At 55.1% G+C, this 24,279-nt stretch overlaps 1 pseudogene; it reads right to left on the bottom strand.

Moving 5' to 3' along the window:
• Positions 1-759: 759 nt before the first annotated feature.
• LOC120392927 overlaps positions 760-24,279 on the bottom strand; it is a 36,983-nt pseudogene continuing 13,463 nt past the window's right edge.

Raw genomic sequence — 24,279 nt, 5'->3', positions numbered from 1 at the left:
CAGAGCCTTAGGGGTACAGGAATCCTGCCATAAGATGCAGAGAAAAAAATGTGCACCCACCATTTCCCCCCAATGCTTAAGACTCTGCATCTCCAGCACCCTGCTTGTAATACAACAGCCAGGATCTGAGCTCAGACCTTGGGGAGGTGGGAAGAATTTTGTTAGGAACAGATAGACAGCTACTCTGCCCAAAGCCACAGACGGTCTGACAGCAAAGCTGGGAATAGACCTCAGATCTCTGGGTCCCAGTTTCCAATGACACCACGATCACACCGCCTCTCCCCAGCGCCGCCATTTTCTCCTGACGTTGAACCTGTCACCTTGTCCCAGAGATGGGTCTGATCCAACACTTGGATTGGGACGCCAGGCTCTGAGATACCAGAACCAGCCGCCGTATAACGGGGTGGAGCCAAATCTGCTCTCTTTCAAAGCCAGGCCAATCCACAGAACTCCTGGCATGCAGATAACACCCTGACCAGCACTTTCTCCAGGAGCATCTGGCAAGCCTCTGAATCAGCACATGATCCACAGCACAGAGCGCCTACAGACTGTTTCCATTCACTGATGGTTCTTATTGATGTGTTCTCTGACAACATACTGAGCGCACAGGAGCGACAAACGGACAGTCCCTGACACAAGAGCTTCCAAAGTCATGGAAGAGCTGAGACGTGGATGTGCTGGAAGCCCAGAGATAGCCGGAAGGGGTTCTAATCTGGGGATATCATGGAAGGAGCAGGTCTCACAGCGACACTGCCCACTTCAGCGACAGAGCAAGGGAGATGGGTTGGCGAGCTTCATTTCTGCTCCAGCATCCCGTCTCCTCAATAAAACACTCTTCTCCAGGCACGTGTTCAGGAACATGCCGGATCCAGCTCCTCCCGGATGGTGCAGAATCCTCTCCGAAGCCGGGATACATCTTTCAAAGTCCTTCCGGTACAGGTGGAGCCTACGAGAGAGCGACTGCAGGAGTGTGAACTCCTCTGCCCACGAACACTGAACAGCACAGAACTATTCTCCGTGCTCAGCAAAAGGCATGCAGTGCCTGAGCCTCCACAGGCTATGACATACAACAACAGAGTCCCTGACCTCAGGAGTTTTACAGCAGGACAGGCTGGCTCCATCGGGACAGGAGTGAACAGGTGGTGTGGTTCACAGACGGAAGGTTCAGATGTCCAGGTTGGTCTGAACTATCAGACAGAAACCGGTGCCTGAAACCTCCGCACTAACACCTTGGGACATCCTGCTTTATAAAGCCAGGTTCGCGGCTCCTTTCCAAGCTCCAGCCCAGAGCCGTCCACACTGCATGGTAAACCTGACTCGCACTGCTGGGCCTGGGTCTTCCAGTCATGCTGGGTCATCCACACCACAGACCTCAGGCCCACAGCAGCCACGACAGGGTTGGACTCAACTCACAGCAGGACTAAATGATCGACCCTAGCAGGGTCCTGAGGGGCCCAGGCAGGCTCTGAGTGCAAGTTGCTGGCCTGACCCAGAGTGATTGGTGTGTGGACGGAAGAGAGACTGGTCTCAACCTGAACTGAAGATCTGGGCTCATGCAGTGTATAGACCTTCAAGTCTGACCAATTTAAGCTCATCCATGAGGTCTAGACTCATAAGCTGAGCCATGCCACCTCTTCCCCATCTCTCCCCCGGCCCCATTGCCCCAGGAGGACCCTCGGCCTACCACCTGTCTCTGAATCTAAGGAGGCCTTCCTTGCCCCCCCGTCCGATCTGGTGCCACCTCCCACCCCTGCCCAGGAAGTGAGCAGGGGCCAGGAACCCACAGCAGTGGAGATGGGCGTCAGGAGAGGGCAGGCCAGAGGTGTTCCCAGCTGAGCCAGACTCACGACTCTGTTCCCCAGTGAGATCCAGGCAGGCCCCACTCCACCCCTCCTCATTACCCACAGAACCTGGGAGGTGGGTCACAGTGTCTAGTTCACAGGGTTAAAGAGCTGGGCTCTCTGATTCCTCCCTGAGCCTTACGGGCCAGGCTGCAGCGGTAGCCTTTGCTCCAGTGCGGTCGCCCAGCCTCTTCATGAGATGCTCCTCAGAGGCTGCAGCCAGTAGTCCAGCCGGGCAGCAAGCTCTCTTCCCGGGTAGGGCCTGAGGGCACAGGGCAGAGTCAGTGGCTAGCAGCTGCCTCCATCCTCTTCCCAGAGATAGATTTCTTTGGCATTAAAAATGACCAAGGGGGTACGTGACACAGACTCATTCGCCTCTTACACGGACTGGCCACTGGGGGGAGAGACATAGAGCGGTACCTCGCCTTCACAGAGGTCACACGGGCGGATTTCTGCACTTGGGGATGCTCAGTGGGACCTACTGAGTCTGGAGTTCATGGGCGGCCAGCCGCCCACTGGGCCAGCAGTGAAGTGTGAACCCGGCACTGTCAGCGCCAGAAAGCAGCAGAGCGCTGCCACGTGGAGCTCGAGGATCACCTCGCTGGGTGTGGGCCTATGGGGAGACTCTGCTCCAGCTCAGACTCAGATGGGCCAGAGACGTGCCTTCCGCCTCCTAAGCCTGGGCTAAAACTGAGCCAAGGGCACTTGGGCTGAATGGCAGGAAAAGCTGGCCCGGGAGGGAGATGGTGGATCTCTGCCAGGTGCAGTGTCCCCGGGAAAGGGCTGGAGGACTCCATCGCCGGGACAGAGCCCTGGGGAACAGGCTGGAGGACCATTTTCTCGGGTTCTGTGGTTTGTCCAGTTAATAACGTCCTGGTCCATGATGGGGCCCCTCAGACATCCCTACAATACGTAACACCATTAACAAATAAGTAACAATAAGTAATTCCCCAGGGGACAGGACCCTACAGCTCTTAATCTCGTGGTTCAGGATCAAACCAACCAGGCTGGGAGTCAATAATCAACTCAACCTCTAAAATCCCCATGAACCAGCCCAGTTGTAATCCCCATGTGACATGCGTGGGGAAACTGGAGGCATAGAGGGGACTTGACTGGCCCAAGGTCCCATAGCTGGGAAACATACGTCAGGGACTCTCCCTGCCACTGGACAGTTTCTTCTGCCCTGCAGCAGGGGAAGAAAACTCTGGGGTTGCTACCACCAACCTCGGAGCCGGAGCACCCAGCAGTGAGAATCTGGATCGGCCGAGCCTGGCCACACGCCTGGGTAACACCAGCTTCCAATGTCCAGGTTAATCCTGGCTTGTGCAGCCCCCGGCCCTGCCAGAGCCAGAGCCCTGCTTCCTCCCTGGGCCCAGCCCCCGCTTTACCTGTACATAATGACATTCATGTAGCAGCTGTCTCTCTGGAAACAGGGACTCAGCAAGATGTCGCCCCCAGCAAAGCGCACTCCACTGCAGTGTGCCACCACTTTGGGGTTGTTCTCCAGCACGGCCTTCAGCTCCAGCAGGGCCTCCTTCGTCTTCTCACTGCCCAGGCGCAAACCGCCCCAGAGCACGTTAGCAAAGCATCACTGGAGCCACCATCTCGCTGTTGGGCCTCAAACCGCCTTCCCACAGCGGGCGCTGCTTGAGCCTGACCACAACTCCCCTAGTGCTGGAAGGGCAGGGGCTGCGGGTCGGGATTGAGGGGCACCAGCAGAGCTGTGTGGGGTGCCCAGAGCTGGGATAGCAGGGGGCACCACAGAGGCGTGGTGGGAGCCCAGAGCTGGGATAGCAGGGGTTGTGGGTGAGGATTGAGGGGCATTGGCAGAGGTGTGGGGTGGGAGCCCAGGCTGGGATAGCAGGGGCCGCGGGTTGGGATTGAGGGGCGTCGGCAGAGGTGTGGGGTGCCCAGAGCTGGAATAGCAGGGGGCACCGGCAGAGCTGTGGGTGGGAGCCCAGGGCTGGGCTACAGGGGCTGGGCTGGGTTGGGACTGAGGGGATCAGCAGAGCTGTGTGGGGTGCCCAGGGCTGAGATAGCAGGGGCTGGGTCGGGATTGAGGGGCATTGGCAGAGGTGGGGCAGGGCTGGAATAGCTGGGGGTTGCGCGCGTGGCAGCGCTGCAGGAGCAGGGCTGAATAGCTTGGGGCTGCGCGCTGGCAGAGCCGAGGGGCAGGGCTAGAATAGCTGGGGGCTGCGCGCTGGCAGAGCTGCGGGAGCAGGGCTGAATAGCTGGGGCGCGCGCGCTGGCAGAGCTGTGGGGCAGGGCTGAATAGCTGGGGCTGCGGCACGCTGGCAGAGCTGGGGCAGGCTGAATAGCTGGGCTGCGCGCGCTGGCAGAGCCGAGGGGCAGGGCTGAATAGCTGGGGGGTGCGCGCTGGCAGAGCTGTGGGGGCAGGGCTGAATAGCTGGGGGTGCGCGCTGGCAGAGCTGTGGGGGCAGGCTGGAATAGCTGGGGCTGCAGCGCTGGGCTGGCAGAGCTGCGGGAGCAGGCTGGAATAGCTGGGGGCGCGCTGGCAGAGCTGCGGGAGCAGGGCTGAAATAGCTGGGGGCTGTGGCACGCTGGCAGAGCCGAGGGGGAAGCCACAGCTGCCTGCACCACACTTGGCTCTAGCTGGCATTAAAATCCTCCTTTTGTGAGCGATTTATTTACGGAGTCGCTCCAAAGAGAAGATACTGCGAGTTGCCGGGACCAGAACCACCTTCCAGCCTGTCGCCACCAGTGGAGCCTACATTATCCCAGGACGGCCCTCAGGCTAACAGGAAGCCGATGCTGCTCTGAGTTTCTGCGCATGTGTTTGAGAAATCCTCGCCCCATACACACACACACTGGGGTTTAACCTCAGCGGCCGGGCCCCATGCTTTCACCGCCTCGTGCCCGTGTGCTCTGAAGAGGCGACGAATTCAATCTTCTGTGTCTGTTTGAGAGGAACCTGCCAATGGAGGAACCGGATTGGGTCCCAGTGCGCCGGCGGCTGGGTTACCCACGTGGGTGGGAATCGGCTGATTGGTCCCAAAGTGGAACAAAACCAGAGTGTGAAAGCAATAACCCGCTTCGAGGAGTAACCTGCCCACGCCCAAGGGTATTAGGCACCTAACTCCCATTGGCCTCAGTGGGCGTTAAGCCACAGGGAGTTAGGATCTGGGCTCAAATTCTGTGGGTCTCTGCATCTCAGCCCTGCCCCCACATACCCCTAAGCCGTGCTGGGCTAACACCTTGCTCAGTCATGTGGGGAGGAGGGGGCCCTGCTGCCAGGATCACAGCACAGTGGTGCCCCATAAGTCCTGTCCTGGCCCAGCCATCCTGGAAGGGATTGCTGACTACCCCAGAGCCTGGCTGTCTCGCACACCCCAGCCTGGACATCCAGGTGCTCTGGGCACATCCAGCGGTCGCTGGAGCAGATGAGTCAATCCTTACCACTGAAGGAGCTTTCCCGAGCCCGGCTCCTGCCTGAGTGGGACTGGGAAGCAGGAAGGAAAGAGGCACCGTGCAATCTCTCCTCTCCCGCTAGCATATTTGCCACGCACAGGCCTGGGCCATGAACGGTGCAGAGCTGCATTGCACGGCCAGCAGTCCTCGTACAGCCCCTTGCACGGCCTGGGTGTGGCGGGGGTTCCGCAGAGCCGCTTACATGGGGATAGCTCAGTCCTGACGTGCTGTCTGAAGCGGCACTGTAGTTGAAGATCTTGTAGCTGAGGTCGACATGCTCCACCTTGCCCTTGAAGAGGAGCCAGAAGAAGAAGCGATTGATCCAGCACACCAGGCTGGGCAGGAACGTGCTGCAGGGAGACAGGAGAGATCAGGCCGGGCAGAACCACAGAGACCACGTGTCAGATCCGCAGCTGATGAGGGGCCAGGGCTCCCGAAGAGGTGGGTGGGTCTGACGGCCAAGCCAGCCCTCAGTAGTTCCCAATGGGAGGCACCACTAAACCAGCTGCCCTGAGGCTGTAAGGAGGAAGGGGCTATCTTAGGGGCAAAGGAGGCCAGGGCTGGCTCAGGGTCTGTGAGGCCAAGGGGACCTGCAGGCCAATTGGGGCAGTAGGAAGGAGGTTGAGCTGCCTCTAGTGCACTGTTCAGTCATTGCCGTCACACCCCAAGCCTGAGGCGCTGCACCCTGCACCCCAGCCGAGACGTCAGCCTCGGAGCACTGCTGGGAGCCAGAGAGGCTAAAGCTCGCCGACACACCGCGGCCCTTAGAATCACTGGCAATGCTACTGCATGCCCTCTTACTGGCCAAAGCCCCACACCATGTCACTGCACCACGGAGCACAGTCAGACAGGGCTGGGGCTTGAAGGATTTACATCACCGCACATCATGCTGAAAACGCTGTCCCATGCCTCTGCTATTTCATAATCATTTTTTAAAGCATTGCAGGGCAGAGGTTATTTCCTTACATGGTGGGGCTTTTCGAACTTTCTCAGTCCTCAAGCTCTGGTTCTTATATTAACAATCCTCAATACTGGGGTCGAACTTGGGACCTTAGATCCAGATTACAGACCTGCTACCAGGTGTGCTAAAGGAGCAACTCCATGAGGCCTCGCCCTGTCACAACATGCCGGCCTCAGCGTTTCTGTGGTCTTCCAGACAGGCTGCAGTGACAGTGCCCTAGAGGTCCTAACCCCTAGTACCTACAGAGGAGGAGATTTCACGGAGTAGGGCTCTTAATCTAGCCAAAGGTAGCTCAAGGCAGAACGGCTGGGAGCTGAAGCGAGAGAAAGTCAGGCTAAACAGCGAGGGTAATTAATCACTGGGCAGCTCACCCAGGACATGGTCGATTCTCCATCACACAGAGTCTTTAACTCAGGCCTGGGTGTCTCTTGCAACAGATCTGCTCTAGCTCAGCCAGAACAGAGAAAAACTCACTTCTGTGCAACCTCTGAACACTCCTCTGCCATAAACCAGTTCCTCCACCTCCACTATGTACCACTTACATCTGATTGGTTTTGATCTCAAGCTCCTTGCAACAGGGACTGCCTGAAGCTGCAGCTACCGGGGGAGTTTGGGGCTATTGCCATGTGATGTACGCTAGTTACTTGGCACTTTGTGGTAACAGCAGGACTAGAACTCAGATCCTCCTCCTCCTAAAGCATAACCCCTCTTGCCCGGCTAAGCTGAGGGAGAATCACCCTCAACAGTAGAGAATCACTGACACACCGCTGAGTGTTTTGTTTTTAACAACAGTCCCAGGGCTTTCTGCACCTCTGGGAATGGATATGCAGGGATGTAGCAAGGAAGTAAGGGAAGGTTCCCCCTTGCTCTGACAATGGGTGTCTGGAGAGTTTATTATCGCCTGGTGGTGATTTTATATCATGTTACACTTTCCATCCTTGCCAGGCCAGTCCCAGCCATCCTCCCTCCCCTGAATTCAACCATCATCTTTCCGGCCCTGACGTTCTCAGCTCCCTGCAGGGTGGGGAAACTGAGGCACAAAAAGTGTATGTGTGTGTGTGTGTGTGGAGGGGGTGACTTCTGAGGTCAGCAGCAGAGCCAGGACTAAAACCCAGGCAGTTCCACACTCTAAGTCAAGTTCCTTCAACCCCAGATCAGGTGCCCTGACCTAATTCAGGTGGAACAGCTGGTTGCCTCTTCTCCTAGTCCTAGATTTATTCTGTGGATGCAGGGAACAAGCGTAAATCCCCAGCAGCCTGGCGTGCTGCGTCAGCATATCCCCAAGTGGACTCCTTAACAGCCATCCCCACAACAGGGTGCCACACCAAAACACTACAGGAATCCATCCCTACCTGATCCAGAGCAGAAACTCCAGCAGATAGTATCCGGCGGCATAGTCCCAAAACCAGTTGGCAGAGGACGAAGGAGGCTGAAAGGTACCACATGAAGGCTCTGATCAGAGATTTCCCCTGGCAGGAAGAGACTGGCAGCCCTTTGTCTCTCTCCAGGACATTCACACTGACAGCAGGGAGCGGAAAACGGATGCTAGGGAATGAAGGTGGCAAAACAAAACTGCCCCGCCAAATCTGGCCAGGAGTTTGGGGTCATACTTTTGTGCAATGCATCATGGAGTCTTGGGTACAGGAGATACGGGGTTCAGTCACCTCTCTTGGCCAGGAGGGCACTCGATAGCACAGCACCTCCAATGGGAGCGGCTTGGAATGCCACTGACTCATCACCCCATTTCTTCAAGGACATTGGGAGACTCCAACCCAAGCATTGGCCGGAAAGGGCCCTCTTCAGTCTGTCAAAGGGGAGGAGATCCCAGCCCCGGGAGAGGAGACTAGCAGAAGGCCCTGAGCCTGGCTGTCCCTGAGGCATGACTGGTGCCCTCTGGCATGGTGGTTTCCTCAACGCTGGGGTCTGACATTGTATCTCAAACAGTGCCTGATCTGCTTTTTCATTGCTGCCCGTGCGTGTGTCCTTCCTCGCCCCACCCTGGGGCAGGGTGGAAGACAGGATCAGGGCTGCAGTGGGACAGGCTGTACCTTGTTGGTATGATCCTGATAGATGATGCTGACGTTCTCGCTGTGGGGGAACCACAGGAAGCGGAAATATTCCGATCGCCGCAGGTGGCTGTCGAGGTTGTCGAGCACCTGTGTGGGGCAGAGAAAGAATGCAGTGGGAAGAGAAAGAATACAGGCTAAAGGAGAATCTCCAGTTGTTGGTTATAGTCTGGGGTCTATGGCACACAGTCGAGCAGTTCCGATTGCATCCCGTAGAGGGCAGTGGCACATTAGCCCATATGTTAGAGGCAGCAGACAGCCAAGAGCTGCTTCACTGGCCCTGGGGAACCGCTCCCTGATGGTGGGCATCTTGTCCTGGTGCTCAGAGCTCAGCACTTGGGACAGACCAGGGGCCTGGCAGTTGTGGGGTGCGGGTGGGGAAGCCAGATGCAAGGGCACTTTGTGATGGAGATAATAACTATATTAAATAGCAGCCCCGCCCCGCCCCCCAGGCCCACGCCCGGGGGAGCTCAGAGCCCCCCCCAGGGTGACTGTGATCAGAGCGAAGGCTAGTCTGGTCTGCAGCCACCTGGCCACGGGGCTATAGGACCAGTCTGTGCAGCCAGGATGGACCAGACCATTGTTACAAGGGTCACTGCAAAGGAACTTCTAGTCCCCTTCCGTGGAGCTGCGTGGGGCACTGTCAGGGGCCTGTGCTATCTACACTGCGGGTCGGGTTGGTTTAGCTGCATTGCTCAGGGGTGGCTTTTCACCCCGAGCGACATGGGATTACACTGTCCTAATTTCTCATGTAGATATAAGAACGCCACACTGGTCAGACCAAGGGTCCATCCAGCCCATTGTCCTGTCTGCCGACAATGGCCAATGCCAGGTGCCCCAGAGGGAGGAACCTAACAGGCAAATGATCAAGTGATCTCTCCTGCCAGCCATCTCCTCCTCTGACAAATAGAGGCTAGGGACACCATTCCTTACCCATCCTGGCTAATAGCCATTTATGGACTTAGCTACCATGAATTTATCCAGTCCCCTTTAAACATTGTTTTAGTCCTAGCCTTCACAACCTCCTCAGGCAAGGAGTTCCACAGGTTGACTGTGCGCTGCGTGAAGAAGAACTTCCTTTTATTTGTTTAAACCTGCTGCCCATTAATTTCATTTGGTGACCCTAGTTCTTGTATTATGGGAACAAGTAAATAACTTTTCCTTATCCACTTTCTCCACATCACTCATGGTTTTATATACCTCTATCATATCCCCTCCTTAGTCTCCTCTCTTTCCAAGCTGAAGAGTCCTAGCCTCTTTAATCTTTCCTCATATGGGACCCTCTCCAAACCCCCTGATCATTTTAGTTGCCTTTCTCTGAACCTTTCTAGTGCTAGAATATCTTTTTTGAGGTGAGGAGACCACATCTGTACGCAGTATTCGAGATGTGGGCGTACCATGGATTTATATAAAGGCAATAATATATTCTCTGTCTTATTCTCTATCCCCTTTTTAAATGATTCCTAACATCTTGTTTGCTTTTTTGACTGCCACTGCACACTGCGTGGACATCTTCAGAGAACTATCTACGATGACTCCAAGATCTTTTTCCTGATGCGTTATAGCTAAATTAGCCCCTATAATATTGTATGTATAGACCAGGCCTGAGTTCTCTGGTGTCCGATCAATAAGAAAATTGAGCCCATTGGTATCAATAGGTTATTCAGGTCACACATAAAGGGTGCGTCTACACTGCATGGCAAACCAGGCCTGGAGACTGGGTGTTTCCAAGCCTGCACTTCAGCATCCAAACTACATAGTAAACTTGGGTTACCAGCTGCTGGACCCAGGTGTCAGCCCTGCTAATGGGTCCCACACTGGCCTTCCGGCTCGGACCTGTGCTTGGGCTGCATCCACACCACAAAGTGACAGGGCTTGGAGCAGAATCTCAGCCGGACGGGCTCTGACCCAACCCCCAGCACGGTCCTAGGGTCTGAGTCGTGAGTATTTGCTGACCAGAGTCAGCCTGATTTGTGTGTGGACGGAAGGGGGCTTGGACTCAAACCTGAGAGGCTGGACCGGGGAACGAGGTGGGGAAGCCAAGGCAGGGCACGCTTCTGAAGACAGTGTGACTGGCCATGACCACAGCATCCCAGAGGCTGGGGAGGAGGGTGGGCAGGAAGCCATGGGAGGTGTGGGGAGCAGCCGCAGTGGAGCTGAGAGGGCCAAGCCGATGGGAGAGGCCAAGCGGGAGGAACTGGGGAGGGTTGTTGAGGGCTGGGGGGGGCCGGGCTGTGGTGACAGATGAAGCAGTGCGCATGCTCAGCAGCCATGTTGTGGCAGGGTGGGGTGTGGGAGACAGCTGGCTGCTATCGGGGCTGCTGAGCAGAGAGCTCCCAAATGTCAGCACCCCGGCCCTGCCAATAACAGGAGATGCATTTCCCCACGCCCTGCAAATCCAACCCCACCCATAAAATGCTCCTCAAGCCTGGGACCATCTGTGATCCCCATTGGCCAGGCCATGGCCTCAGATCCCATCCGACAGACAGCAGCACAACACTGCTCATCACCACCTACCACGTCTGACATGTACTGGCCAGGCCTCAAAGCTACTTAGTTTCACGTGGGTGGACAAGACTCGCTAGGTGCTGTGGGGCCTTAACACCCAGGGTCACATCCTCAGCTGGTGCAAATGGCCACGGTTCCTTTGACACCAGACGGGCTCTGCTGATTGGAGATCCAGCTGGCGCCAGCCCTGTCTGTAGCTGTTTGGCTGTGTGCTCCATCTCCGGGAGGTGCGGGAGGCACTGCCTGGCTGCCAAGGAGCCCTCTCCTGGGAGCAGCCTGTCTTAGCAGAGTAACGGAGCTGTGATGGAAAGCTGCACACTGCCAATGTACCCCACCCCGGGGGTGTAACCAATGGCCCAGAGTGTCATCAGGGTAGCTGGGGCTAAAGAGAAACCTGAGGCCAGAGCAGGACGTGAGAAAGCAGGCGGGTCCGACCGAACCAGGAATTCTCTCCAAGCAGCCCCTGTACTCCTCTTAAAAGCACCTGCTCTCTTGCTCTTCTCTTCCACCTCACTGGGTCAACTGACGTGGTACTGCTGGCTCTGGAAATGGGGAACTACAGGGCATGGGCAAAACACTCACAGGGTCGAGCATGGGTATTGATATTGAGATGGTGATTTTCACACACTCACCGATTAATCCTGAGAACCTGGTGTTCTCCCCATTCCACAGACAGGGAAACTGAGGCAATGGGAAGTTATGTGACCTCAGCAAGATGAGGGAGGGCGTTTCTATCAAGACAGGGAGTTAGCCTGGGACTTGGGAGACCTGGATTCAATTCCTTGCTTTGCCACAGACTTTCTGAGACCGTAGGCACGCTACTTGGGCCCAGATCTTCCAAGGCAGTTAGGCACTTAAATACCATTGGAAAGCCCTGCCCTACCTCACAGGGAGGCTGTGAGCTGTTCAGATACGAATACCTCGTTCTTGCATAGATACTGATGCAGGCCATAGCCCGGCTATTTGGGAATAGAGTGGGGAAAAAAGCAAATGCAATTTTAGGTTGCATTAACAGGCATAACATGCAAGTCACGGGCGGTGATAGTACCACTCTACTCAGCGCTGGTCAGGCCTCAGCTGGAGAGCTGTGTCCAATTTTGGTCCCCAATGTATAGAAAGGATGGAGAGACACTGGAAAGGATCCAGAGACGAACAACAAAAATGATCCAAGGGGTGAAATGTAAACCATATGAGCACAGGCTGAAGGAACTAGGTACATTCACGTTGGAAAAGAGGAGATCAAGGGGGGACATCAACATTTTACATTCACATTATTCCCTTTATCAACCAAACTTGAAATCTCCAAAAAAAGAAACGATATCAACTTAGTTTGACAGGATCCATTTTCCATAAAGCCATGTTGATTGGCATTAATTACATTACCCTCCTTTAATTCTTTATTAATTGAGTCCCGTAACAGCCATTCCATTATCTTGCCCAGAATCGATGTTATAATGACAGCCTACAGTTACCCAGGTCATCTCCTGTTCACCCTGCTTAAATACTGGCAGATCTTTAGCTTTCTTCCAGTCTACTGGAACTGTCCCAGCAGTCCTGGACGTATTGAAATCAACTCTCTGTCCAGAGAGCTCCTCAGCCAGCTCTTTTACAACTCTTGCAAGTTATCTAGAGCTGCTGATTTAACAATCTCTAACTTCAGTAGCTGCTATATAACATCCTCCAAAGATACCAGTGGAATGGAAAGAGAATCACCATATGCTATGACTAAGGCTGTGAGTTTTCATGGAGGTCACAGATTCCCCAGCACCCACAACACGCCAAGGTTTAGTCAGTATAGTACAAGTCGGGACAGGCCACAGGCCGTGAATTTTTGTTTACGGCCCATGACCTGTCCATGACTTTTACTAAAAATACCCATGACTAAAACGTAGCCTTAGCTATGACAACATCATAATTTTCCCCCCAGATACAGAACAGAAATATTTACTGCCTTTTCTGTATTACTATTGATAATCATCTTATTTCAGCAAAGAATCTGTGGCACTTATAGACAACAGATATTTAAAGCATGAGTTGTGGTGAATACCCACTTCTTGCATCCGAAGAAGTGGGTATTCACCCACGAAAGCTCATGCTGCAAAATGTCTGTTAGTCTATAAGGTGCCACAGGATTCTTTGCTGCTTTTACAGATCCAGACTAACACGGCTACCCCTCCGATGATAATATTGACATCTTATTTCCATCTATTAATGGTCTGATACCACTGTCAGGATTCCTTTTGTTCCTAATATGTTCTAAACCTCCTTTCTATTGTCCTTTACCATCAATTTCGCCTGGTGTCCCTTTGCTTCCGTGATCCATTTTCAACATTTCTTAGCTTCTTATTTACATTCATTGCCATCAGCTTCACCTTTCTTCCATTTGGTTCATATATAATTTATCACTGCTTTCACCTCTCCCACAAACCAGGCTGATTTTTAACCAGTATGGTCTCCTTCCTCAGTTGTGGCTTTTGAGATATCTCGCAGAGTTTTCTTAAACAATTCCCAGTGATCTTTCCCAAATTCACTCCTGAGATTGGAGTGCCACTTCCTTTGCCTGAGATCTGGCAGGTGAGCTCTGCAGTCAGTCCCATGGGTTCTCTGGAAGAAGTGGTGCATGTGGTATCCTGGATTCAGAGAGTGACATTGTGCTGCAGCATCTGCACGGCCAAGGCACTTTTCTGGTGCCACCCACCAGAGTGCACAGAGATATAAGCACAGTACTAACGATGCACAGCTGCCTGGCAACTCTAATGAGCAGTTTCCATTGATCCTGAGCCACCCCCGTTGCATCTGGAAGCAGACCCTGCAGAGCAGGATTACCCATGACACGCTGTGAGACCCACTGTCTCACGCCCATGTTGTGACAATAGAACTCACCCGCTAACATGGCCTGTCTTCAGGAGAGACCCTGATGGCTTAAGCCCTGTGGACAGTTTCCTTGGCTGCTGAGTGGAGAGAACCCTATAGTACTGCATGGTGCAAAAGCACCAGGAAAACAATCCCATAACCACCTCGCCCCATAACACAATCATTGCCTCTTCCAGACACGCCTTCCTTGCAACTCTGCCCCAGATGGACCCAGCAGATTTCGGAACAAACTGTGGGCTGGACCCTGTGCAGGGCAGGTGCTGAGTGCCAGGTGCACATGCCCGCAAACACCGGCTGCTGCAGACCTGGCATTGCCTTACCCTGCACCCACTTGGGAAATTAAAACTCCATTTCCAGAGAAACGAGACTCCCATTGGTCACTCAATCATCGGCGTGAAAGTCTCCCATTTTAAAGATAAATCTGTTCCCATGCTGGGTTGCATCATAAATGCATGGGGGGGGGGGTGTAGTGAAAGTGGGGGATATTCCTTAACTGACTGCAGTCGCTCCCCGTCCAACCCGGGCCAGAACAGCTCGTCTCACCACGCACGGCATTTCACCTACCACGAAGGCCGCTAAGAGAGGGCCTATCATTTGTCCTCCCGCTCTATTGTGGACATTACGGTACCTCCTGGAGGGTGGAGGGAAGGTGGTTCCAGCAGGTAGAACTCCGGCACGCACTGGAAGGTGATGGTCAGGACCACGCCCAGGCAGCCGAGATGCAGCCGAGCGGCCTGGAAGATTTCGGCGTTGATGGACTCAGAGCACTCCAGGATCTCCCCCGAAGCCGTCAGCAGCGTGAGCGCCACCACCTGTCAGGGGGAGACAATGACGTGGTGTTCCCAGCCACAGAGGCTGAGCGAGGATCGCCCCGTGGGGCATGGCTGGCAGGGCTATGGAGCCACTCCAGCCTTTGCTATAGCCACCACGCCTCCCCTCCCCTCGACAGCCGCCAGGCAGCTGGCATGCTGCCCAAGCATCTCTTTGAGTTCCCTTGCGCTCCCCCCTCCGTCTACACCTATCGGCTGCCTCTTGTCTCATACTGTGATCGGAAGCTCTCTGGGGCAGGGCTATTCCCTCTGATCGGTGCTTGCAAGGTGTCCGGCGCCAATGAAGGGGGGAGGCGGTTCATGCCTGAGGCTCCTGGGCCCAAACCCTCAAATCCCATCACTGCAGTCAGTGGGAGTTGGGAGCCCTTTGAGGAGGGTTACCATATTTCCCTGTGCTGCATAGGGGGCACCTGGTATTCAAGTGAGTTCAATGGCAATCAAACATGCAGTACAAACGTTCACATTAACATCCGTGTGACTGAGCCCCATTAAAAAGAAATATCATGGAGTTGGATTCTGTTTATTTACCCTCTTATCATTAGGGCTTTAGGGGTCACACGGGGAGAGGTGACATACACACACTCCCATACACCTCTCTCACGGGGTGGGGGAGGAGTGACTGACCGACCCTCCCCTCCCCTCCCTGCCCAGTGCTCTCTGCCCTCCATGCCTGGCTGGGACCCTGGGATGGACCCACCTCTCCTGGTACCTGGCACCACGTCTTCCTAAGACAACACGTGAGGGCAGGGCCGGCTCTAGGTTTTTTGCTGCCCCAAGCAAAAAAATTTTTGACTGCCCCCCCATCCCAGGGCTCCCCACCCTGGCTCTCCCACCCACACCCCTGCCACCCCAGCGCTGGGCTTCCCCTTCCTCCACCAGTGCCTCCCCAACCCCCATGCTGCCCCAGCCTGGGTTTCTTCCCCACCAGTGCCCCACACCTCCTGCTGCCCCAGCCCTGGCTCTCCCCACCCACCACCTGCACCCTCCTTCCACCGCAGTCCTGGGTCACTGGTAACTCGCTCCCAGGGCAGGTCATTCAGCAGGAATTTTGGATGCACAGAACACAGACAGGATTGGTTCCTATATGGTTACAGAGCTGCAGTAAAGTGCAACAATTTTCAGCTGGTGTGATTGGAGGAGATCTGATGCATATTATAAGACTGTCCTCCATAAATGAGGAAAAGTTGAGGTGTCTTTATTATTCTTTGTTCCACTTTTCTTTCTATGGGAATTTGCCAATGCAATATCACTGTCTTCCTTTTTTAAAACAAACAAACAAACAAAAGGCAATGGCTGTTGAAAATAGCAATTCCAGTCCTAATAACTACTGGGGAGCATTTCTGCTCAGTTTTATCCTACTTTTCTACAGTAAGTTACAGTGGATCAGTATATTTGATTTGGGAGAAATGAAGTAACAGCTGCCCAAACTGAGCTTGAGCACTCCTGAATTTTGAGGTGTTCAAATCTGGAAGGCAGGTGCTGTGTGTGTGTGGGGGCGGCGCGGCTGTGGACGCCGATAGGAGCACAACAGCATGTATGCAGCAGTGTGTCTGGCGCTGCGTGGAGCCAGACACGCTGGTGTGAGTGGCACAGTAAGGGGGCTGAGGATTGGAGAAGGTACCGTCTGGGCAGTCAAGGGACAGGAACAGGGGCTGGATGGGGTGGAGGTTGGGGGCAGTCGGGGCAGGGAGAAGGGGGATTAGATGGTCAGAGGTTTGGGCAGCCAGGGACAGGCAGTGGTTGGATAGGCATGGGAGTCCCAGGGTTTGTCAGCGGACAGGTAGGGGTGGGGTCCTAGGGGGCGTTGGGGGGTCTCAGGAGGGTGCAGTTGGGGACAAGGAGAAGGGAGGCTTAGACGGGGGTGGGGTCCCGGGAGGGGGCAATCAGGGGACAAGGACCAGCAGCGCTTAGATAGGGGTGGGGTCCTGGGGCAGTTAGGGGCAGGGTCCCAGGAGGGGTGATCAGGGACAGGGAGCAGGGGTGGATGGGCTGGGGTTTCTGGGGGCAGTCGGAGGAGTGGATGGTGGGGGGCTTCTCCCTGGAGTGTCCTGTTTTTTGAATGTTAAAATATGGTCTCCTACCACTCTCCACTCACAGCACGCTGCCGCATGAGGTCCCCTCCTTCCTTTCCAGTTGGTAGTGGCCAAGGGAATGCTGGGAAATGTAGTTCTTTCCCTGCTCCAGGCTGGCTCTATAGGCAGGAGCTAACCAAGGAACCACAGCTCCCAGAGCCCCTGTTGGTTCTCAACTCCTGGGCTGGATCCTGCCGCCCCTGCAAATGGGCTGCCCCGAGCAGGTGCTTGCTTTGCTGGTGCCTAGAGCTGCCTCTGCATGGGGGGCACACAGGGTCATATGCCTCCCCCCCCGATTTCTGCCAGGGTTCACACCAGAACATGGCCAGCAGCAGCCTTTCCTCACTATGCAGGAGGGAAGAGACGGGAGCTACTTCCAGCCACAGGGAAGGGGAGAGAGGGATGACCTGGCCTGTGCCTGCAGAGCTCATGTCTTCTTTTTCTCTCCTCCAAGCCCCCAGCTGGAAGCAGCTTGTCCCTTCCTGCCTGCATAGTGTCAAAAGGCAGCTAACACCGACATAACGCAGCCGCCTCCTGTCCCCAGCCACAGTGTGGCAGTGTGGCAGGAAGGGGTTACGCCGGAAGGATGTATTGTGCTCCAGGGCCCAGGAACCTGACTACAGGGACTTCAGCAAACTGGCCACAGACGTGGCTCAGCAGAGAGGCTGTCTAGGGATGGAGCAGCTGATGCTCCCTGGGGCAGGACCCAGGGCAGGGGTGTGAGTGAAGATGGTGCTAAGCCCTGCCTGGGGCAGCTGTGGAGCCTGCGGGGTCAGGGGCAACAGGCTGGAAATTGCTTTCCCCTCCAGAGCTGAGCTGAGGGGCAGAGAGGCTTGGGCTTTCCTGGGCACCGCCCAGCCAGAGGCAGTGGGGAAGGAAGGAGCTCATGACCAGGCTGTTGGTGAGCTGAGCGCCCGACCAGGGGCTGGTTCTCCGCACTGTGCTGGGAGTGGGGTGCGCGCTGCCGGGCGGGGAACATATGGAGGAGCAGTGGGGATGTGGAGGCGAAGGGGCACAGCAGGGAGAGGACAGTGAGAGGGGAGCACATAAAGGGCTGATGGGTGGCAGCAGAGGTGACACATAACCAGCTGCCGCCTGGCACCTGCCCGCACACACCTGCTTCCGCAGATCACAGCACGCAGCCAGCGCTGGCCGGAACGGGATGGGGGCGGCCCTGCTGGCCGAGTGCTGGCACTGCGGGGCTGTGCTGATGGACCAGCAGAGGAGCGGCCAGCTCCATGCACTGCATCTTTGCCCCACCACCAGCCTTGCACACCCACCCCATTGTCACCCACTGACCCTCACCACTGATGGGTGGGCGGCTGGGGAGCAGAAATCCTGCCAGCAGTGGGACCTGCCAGTACTAAATATAAAAATAATAGGAGATCTCCTAGAACTGAAAGGGACCTTGAAAGGTCATTGAGTCCAGCCCACTGCCTTCACTAGGCAGGACCAGGACTGATTTTTGCCCCAGCTCCCTAGGTGGCCCCCTCAAGGATTGAACTCACAATGCTGGGTTTAGCAGGCCAATGATCAAACCACCAAGCTATCCTTCCCACCCCCTGATGGGGAAAGATGAAAATACGGGACAATTTGCCTGATTTTAAGAAAAAGTTGGGACACCTGCAGGAGGGCTTAAATAAGGGACTGTCTCTTTAAAAATGGGACGTCTGGTCACCCTACCTTTAAGGCCCCGTGTCCTAGGCACTGCTGCAGTATGACTAGTAAGAGGATCACACACAGGGATCACTGCAGCCAGAGGGAGGATGGATGGCCCAGGGTGCTAATGTAGGACTTGGGACACGGGAGGTTGAGTCCCCTGCTCTGCCACAGACTCCCTGCATGACCTTGGGCAAATCACTTAAACCCAGATCCCTAAAGGTGCTTAGGTGCCTGACTCGCATGGAAATCAATGGGAGCCAGGGGCTAGCCTATAAAATGCAGTAGGCTAAGAAATAAGTAGAAATGTGGCTTTGGCCTAATATAACAAGGTCCCAGGTGTCTCATGGCCTTTCCGGAGCTGGGCTTTAGTCTTTCTGTGCCTCAGTTTCCCCATCTCTGTCGCACTGCCCTACCTTGCGGGCCTTGTGAGATGGAACAGCTGCCGGATCTGGCAGTGCAGCCAGGAAATTCCCTAGCACACGCGGCCTATTGGCAGGCAGGCACCGGTGGCGTAGAAGGCTCTATAATAACTCCTGTTAACACTGCCCGATGCTTTAAGACAGGAAGTGAAGCAGGTTGTTGTATTCAGCTGAGCCTGCAGGGGGATTTTAACTGCATCATTTGGAATCTGACTAGGGCCTCACCATCCCGGGAGGAAAAGCCCTGGGATCCCCCATGACTACAGCCAGGAGCTTGGATTTTGTAACCCCTCTGTGAGATGGCACCTCCAACAGCCCCCGTCCCCCACCACCGCAGTGCCAGAATGCACTAGCTCAGAGACAGCAATGCCATTTGGAACATCAGCACTTTGGTTTTCCCTCCTCCAGGCACCAGCGTGTGGGAAAAGATAAGATCACTGGCCCAATGACATAATACTAATAATCCTTAGGTCTTCCAGCAGGAGATCTCAAAGCACTTGACAAAGGGAGAGTCAGCATCATTTTCCCCAGTTTTTTACTGGTTGGGAAACTGAGGCACAGGTAGAGGACATGACTTGCCCAAGGCCACCCATCAGGCCAGAGGCAGAACTAGGATTTGAACCCTGGTTGCCCAGTCCAGTGCTCTACCCACTAGGCAACACAGCCTCTACTCCTGGTGGTGTGAGCAGAAGGACATGGCAGGCTCTTTGCACGCGTCATTCCGCAAGGGGCCCTACTCCCAGCAGTGCCAGCTGCTGCTCTGAGGACAGGGGGGCTGGGAGGGGAATTCACCATCCAGCAGGAGGCTGTGGCACAGGGAAGTGCTGTCTAGGCCAGGGGTCGGCAACCTTTCAGACGTGCTGTGCCGAGTCTTCATTTATTCACTCTCATTTAAGGTTTCATGTACAGTAATACATTTTAACGTTTTTAGAAGGTCTCTTTCTATAAGTCTATAATATATAACTAACCTATTGTATGTAAAGTAAACAAGGTTTTCAAAATGTTTAAGAAGCGTCATTTAAAATTAAATTAAAATGCTGATCTTACGCTGCCAGTCTGCTCAGCTCACTGCCAGCCTGGGGTTCTGTTCACCTAGGCCAGCAGCGGGCTGAGCAGGGCCTGCGGCCGGGACCCCAGAGGATGAGGGCTGGAGTGTGTGGGGAGTGTAGGGCAGAAGGCTGAGTGGATGTGGGGGCTGTATGATGCAGAGCAGAGGGCTGGGTGTGTGTTGGGGTGGGTGGGGTTCAGGCAGAGGGCTGGGGGTTTGGGGGTGCAGGGCAGAAGGCTGTGTGGGGTTCAAGGGTCAGGCAGAGGCTGGGGTATGGGGCTGCAGGCAGAAAGCTGAGTGTGTGGGGGGTCAGGGCAGAAGGCTGGGGTGTGGGGTTCAAGGGTCAGGCAGAGGCTGGGGTATGGGGCTGCAGGGCAGAATGCTGAGTGTGGGGTCAGCAGAGGCTGGGAGGTGGGGGTGTAGGACAGAAGACAGTGTGGGGGATCAGGCAGAAGGCTGGGAGGTGTGGGGTGTAGGACAGAAGACAGTGGGGATCAGGGCAGAAGGCTGGGAGGTGGGGGTGTAGGACAGAAGACAGTGGGGGCCAGGGCAGAGGCTGGGAGGTGTGGGGGTGTAGGACAGAAGACGGTGGGGGCAGGGCAGAGGGCTGGGAGGTGGGGAGTGTAGGACAGAAGACAGTGTGGGGATCAGGCAGAAGGCTGGGAGGTGGGGGGTGTAGGACAGAAGACAGTGGGGGATCAGGCAGAGGGCTGGGAGGTGTGGGGGTGTAGGACAGAAGACAGTGTGTGGGGATCAGGACAGAAGGCTGGGAGGTGTGGGGGTGTAGGACAGAAGACAGTGGGGGGATCAGGCAGAGGGCTGGGAGGTGTGGGGGTGTAGGACAGAAGACAGTGGGGAGGATCAGGCAGAGGGCTGGGGTGCTCGGCCCAGGGGTGCTCCCAGCCCCTGCCTGAGCGGCTCAGGAGGGGCTGAAGGATGTGCCTGTTCCACCCCCTTCCCCAGGCTCCATCCCAACCTCTCTGTCCCCTCTAGGGAGCTGCCTGCAGGCTGCTGCTCTTCCCCCTCCCTCGCTAGGGCCATCAGCTGATTGGCGAGGGAAGGAGAGGGGCGGGCAGGAGAGCATCACTCTGGGGAAGAAGTGGGGAGAGGGAAGCTTGGTTGCCGCAGAACCAAGTTATTGCCTCCTGCCCCGCAGGGGAGAGCGTGGGCGGGGGCTGAGGGGCTGGGGCCAGGACTGTGGCAGGCGGCTGCATGCCGCTCAGAATCGGCCGCGTGCCATGTTTGGCATTCGTGCTGCAGGTTGCCGACCCCTGGTCTAAGCCTTGTGGGTGAATTTCCCCCTGACAGAACATGAAAGGGGCCTTTCTCCAGCAGATAGCATTGCCAAGTTGATTTTGGACCTGCATTTCCAAATTAAAAGCATAAGCACCACGTCTGTCCTCTCTCCTTCTGCTGTTTATGTCCACACTCTGCCACCTGCCTGCCTGCAGGAAAACGACATCTGATTTCCAAGCCTGCTGGTGCAAAAGCGTCACCGTGTGGCAATATGAGTGAAACCCTTGTGACTGGCTCTGGACGGGGGATTTTTTGTGGGGGATTTGTGGTGTTCAATAGAAGAGTGGAGGGTACAAAATAGGTGCATGAGGGGAGATTTACTAGTCACAACAAGGTATCGTGGGCTCAAAGAGGTTTGTACTGTAATACTGAGCTAAAGGAAAATCCCTGAAAGAGACCGGCTGATCATCTAGAAAGCTACAGAACCCAAGATCTATTGCTCCAGGACGTCCGCCCACGTGCCCGGAATATACCTGTTGCTCTGTTGTCCTCGTCCACTTTATAGAGCCCATAGCTCTTACACAGACAGACTGCAGGTGGACCGAGCTCACTGGAGCTCACTATGGAGGAGGTGACCAGTGAGGTCACCCAGGATCTGTACTGGGACTTGCGCTGTTCAGTGGCCAATGCCAGGTGCTTCAAAGGGAATGAAAAGAACAGGCAATTTATCAAGTGATCCATCCTGTCGTCCAGACCCAGCTTCTGGCAGTCAGAGGTTTAGGGTCACCCTGTTCTGTCCATTCCCCATGGAGCTCTGGTACAAGCCACTGTCAGAGACAGGATACTGGGCAAGATGGACCATGCTCTGACCCAGTCCAGCAACTCTTATTTTCTTAGTGGCTTGGCCTTGGGACACAGAGCCTTTCCTTATGCACAACGAACCATTTGAGCCGCTCTGTATCTAACTCTGCAGCTGTGATCTAGCCCTGGAAGCACTGTTTTGTAAGGAGCTCAGAGATACTATAATATTATAGGTCAGTGGTCCCCAACCTCTTTGTCTGGTGGGCGCCAGATGAAGGACCACGGGGGCGGTGGAGCACACGCCGAAATGCCGCCAAATTTCTGTGGCATTTTGTCAGCGGCAAGCGGCGTCATCGAGAGGCGTCCCCGCCGAAATGCCACTGAAATTCGGCAGCATTTCGGCGGGTGCTCCACCGGGGGTCAGGACGCGGGCCCATTTAGCTGCCCCCACGGGCACCGTGTTGGGGACCCCTGTTATAGGTGGTCGAGTAGCATGGCCAGTAATTCAGGTTGCTCAACACTTCCCATTATAAGACCCTGTTTTCAGTTGCTGTGCCAAACTTCATCCCATTGGGTGGAAATTTGACATGCTGCTGCAGGGTGAATTTTCTTGGAAAATTTCAGTCAAAACTGTTCAGCCATTTTCAAGACTGAGACTAGGGAAAATAACTTGCTTTGCCCAGGTTAAAACATTCTAGTGAGCTTTTCTTTGAAAAGCTCTAGCACCCCCATGCTTAGGAGCGGGGACTTGAAATTTGGCAGTCAGATAATTATGGCAGTTAGGGCCATATAAGCACTGAAATAAATATCTCCCAGGCTCTAATTCCTGGTACCCTGGGCACGGGTGAACTTCAGCCAACCTACCCCCAGCAGGCGGGAGCCTGGTCCTGTGGGTGCACTAATTCACCGGGTAGGCTTGCCTTGCCGCTCACTGCATTGTAACAGGCGGATTTACTGTTGCTTGCTACGATGTGCCTTTCAGGTACTTTATGGAATTTTTGACAGGCGCCAGAATTCTCGGGGATGTCTGTTCTCGAGAGGCAGCAGCTGCTTGGCTGTATATCGAGCCCCCAGCCACCCTGCACCCCATTCATTCCACTCCACTATTACTGCACTTATTTGTCATTTCTTAATGCCCCGATTCTGTATGAATTTCTCAGACATGAAGAAAGCCGGGCAAGTCTGCTCTGGAGCTAACTCTGCAGCTAGGATCTAACGGTGGCAGCGTTGCTCTGAGATATTAATGATGTCCTAGTCAGGGACCTGAGCTTGGGTGCCTCCCAAGCAGAGGGGCTCTTGCTGCTTTCAGTGAAGTCCCACAGAGGGTTTGCAGGACTGGGTCTCAGATCAGCAGTGCCTGATCCTCAGCATAGCGCTTCCTGGGATGCCATGTGGGTCGCTCAGCACAGATCAGCAGGGATAGTGTAATGTAGTCAGCAGTCCTTCCATGGCTAATGAGTCCAGGCCAGGACTGAAAGAGACCCTGTTTTCTGACACCAGGCAACACAGGGTGCGGAAGCTAAAGAACCACAGAGAACCACAGGGTCAGTCTGTGTCCAGCAGCAGCCCCAGTAGAGCATTCCCTTTATCTTCAGTAAAACTGAGTCCTGTCACTTTTCTACCACGAGAGGGGGCGCTCTGGGGAGCCAGGGGAAAGGAGAAAGAGAGAGGAACAGTAAAAGAGATGAAAAGAAACAGCCATTTTCACTCCTTTGACTCTTCCTGGCTCCAGCAGCATCAGTTCATTCCTCCAGCTGCTCTAGACGTCAGTGATGGAAAAGATCCGCTAGGGCCTGGAGTTCATTCCCTGCTAATGGAGGGTGGTTCCTGCGGCTGACTGGCCTGGGCTTTGTCCAGTTCAGCTAGGATAAGCCGCAGGCAGCTGGCAAGCCCTGCTGCGCTAGATGGTACCGTAAGGGGTATGGTCTGTTCTGGGCCTTCTGTACCCGTAAGAGAGAAAAGATCAGTGACGGTGCCTTTGCCTGGCGCATTTCATGAGTTGGATCTTCATGGCTGACGTCAGGCCATAGAGGCTCTGTGAACATGCTGTGTGTGATGGGTGATGCAGGATGGGACTGGCCTGAGGATGGCAAACGTGGGGCATCTACAGCCAGGCTGATGGTTCAAGAGCAGCCCCTTGTGCTGGCCGGAAGCAGATCAGACTTACAACACAGGTCCCCAGTGATAGGCCACGACATGGGATCCAGGGGGCCATGTGCTCAGTCCCAGGTCTGCAGGTCAGCTGTTCTCAGCACTCCAGGGAGAGCCAAGGTCAGAGAGCCGGTCACCACCACACAGGGCCCAAGACAGGTGGGCAGAGAGTGAGGGGAATCCTGTCCAGACTAGCCTGCCATTAAGATCCAGATCCAGACAGGTGACGATACTGGCGAGAGACACGTAACGCGCCCATCGTACGCTCTGGCGGCTCTTCCAGCAGAAAGCAATTCCCTCTCAGCGTGCTCCTGCAGCCCCATGGGGGCCAGGGACCAACCGGGTGGGGGCAGCGTGGTCTAGTGGTCGGAGCGCAGGAGT

The sequence above is a fragment of the Mauremys reevesii genome, unplaced genomic scaffold (genome assembly GCF_016161935.1).
Source record: "Mauremys reevesii isolate NIE-2019 unplaced genomic scaffold, ASM1616193v1 Contig125, whole genome shotgun sequence".
Classification (NCBI taxonomy): Eukaryota; Metazoa; Chordata; order Testudines; family Geoemydidae; genus Mauremys; species Mauremys reevesii.
Note: the sequence above shows the minus strand (reverse complement) of the source record. Positions and strands in the feature narration are given on the sequence as shown.